Source organism: Bison bison, unplaced genomic scaffold, assembly GCF_000754665.1.
Source record: "Bison bison bison isolate TAMUID 2011002044 unplaced genomic scaffold, Bison_UMD1.0 scf7180017864484, whole genome shotgun sequence".
NCBI lineage: Eukaryota > Metazoa > Chordata > Mammalia > Artiodactyla > Bovidae > Bison > Bison bison.
This window is the reverse complement of record NW_011495044.1, coordinates 4,898,273-4,900,401: the sequence shown is the minus strand read 5'-3', so window position 1 is coordinate 4,900,401 and position 2,129 is coordinate 4,898,273.

The window sequence follows — 2,129 nt, the reverse complement described above, 5'->3', positions numbered from 1 at the left end:
GAAAGTGAAAAGTGAAAGTGAAGTCGCTCAGTCATGTCCAACTCTTTGCGACCCCATGGACTGCAGCCTACCAGGCTCCTCCGCCCATGGGATTTTCCAGGCAAAAGTACTGGAGCAGGAATGGTGAAACCCACTGCATGTATAGCTTCCAACCTGGCCCCACTCTGTCTTGGAGACACATGTTTGTATGTGGGGGAGAGTGAGGCATGAATGCTTCCCCACTCGGATGGGGGTGCTTTCTGACTTACCTATTACCCTCTGTAATTAGTGACAATTGCCCTGCCCCTTGGGTCACATTTTCTTTGTTGGGTTCCCAGATAAAGGGTAGTTCTAGGGACCAGGAGCGTACACTGACCCCTGGTTCTGTATAGCAGTATGAGTCATACCTTGTCAACAGAGACCACGATCCCAAGACCATAATCAGTGACCCACCTAGAATTCCCTGAGGGTCCAGTGGTTAGGACTCTGCACTTCCTCTGCAGGGGCACGATCCCTGATCAGGGAACTAGGATACCACAAGCTGCATGGTGCGGCCAAAAAAAAAAAACCAGAGACCCACCTTTTACTTTAGCCACCAAGCCACAGAGATGGCACAAGTCCGAGGTCAACAGGCCAGTCTAAGCTCTCCTGTGTGGTTGCAATGGCTAGGAACCTAGCTTTATACTCTCTCATGGATGTATGGTTGTATGCATGTAAATTTGAATTAAGGCCATAGTCTAAGTGAAATGGCAACCCACTCCAGTACTCTTGCCTGGAAAATTCCATGGATGGAGGAGCCTGGAGGACCATTATAGTCCATGGGGTCTCAAATAGTTGCACACGACTAGGCGACTTCACTTTCTTTCTTTAGGCAGAACAGTCCACCTACAGCACAAAGAAGGAAGCTCAGGTTATCTGAAACAACCCCTCTGGGACTTAGTCATTTGGCTGAGTCCAGGAGCCTGGGGTTCGTGAATGAGGTCACTACTGCAGCCTGGCTTCATATGGCTGATTGGGCTTCTGCTGATGGGGTCTAATCTGAGTTTCTGATAGGATGGTCTATTCATGTGAAAATTCAAATTCATTTACAAATGTGGAGCATTGAGGGGTTGGATTGTTGGGAAAGGCAGGCACCTTGGGCCCTGAGAGCCCCTGTCTATGCTTGCTGGACTCAATCAAACTACCTGGAACTGAGCAGTCTCTGCAGCTTATCACGAAGATGACAGGGCAGGTCAAGGAGACCACAGGAGGCCGATGCGCCCATTCATTCTCCAGGGGATGAGACTGGCTTGCTGCTCGTTTCAGAAAGTGCTGGGCCCTTGCAGCCGGGGTGGGAAACAGTATGGAGGTTTCTCAAAAAACTAAAAATAGCAGTTCTATGCTGGGTACATATTTGAAAAAAAAAACAAAAACACTAATTCGAAAACACACATGCACCCCAATTTTCATAATAGCTTTATTTATAATTGCTTAGGTATGGAAGCAATCGAAAAGATCATCAACAGATGAATGGATAAAGATGTGGTACATATATACAATGGAATACTACTGAGGCATGAAAAAGAACAAAATTTTGCCATTTGCAACAACATGGATGGATTTGGAGGGCATTATGCTAAGTGAAGTAAGTCACACAGAGAAAGACAAATACTGGGCAACTTCCCTGGCAGTCCAGTGATTAGGGCTCTGTGCTTCCATTGCAGGGGGCAGGGATTCAATCCCTGGTTGCATGCTGTGTGCTAAGTGCTTCAGTCATGTCTGACTCTGTGTGACCCAATGGACTGGAGCCCACCAGACTCCTCTGTCTGTGGGATTCTCCAGGCAAGAATACCAGAGTGGATTGCAATTTCCTACTCCTGGAAATTGCAGGTCAGGGGATCCTGACCCAGGGATCAAACCCATATCTCTTAAGTCTCCTGCATGACAAAGTGGGGTCTTTACCATGGTGCCACCTGGGAAGCCCTGGTCCCAGGTTGGGAAACTAAAATCCTTCATGCCTCACAGTGCAGCCAAAAAAAAGATAACCCCAAAGAAAAACACTTGAAAATTACAATAAAGATACGTCTATAGATCCAGTATCTGAAACCTCTGAGGTCTGTTTTTTTTCAATCTATTGTTCTACTGATTTTGTTCATGTTAACTCCTCACGT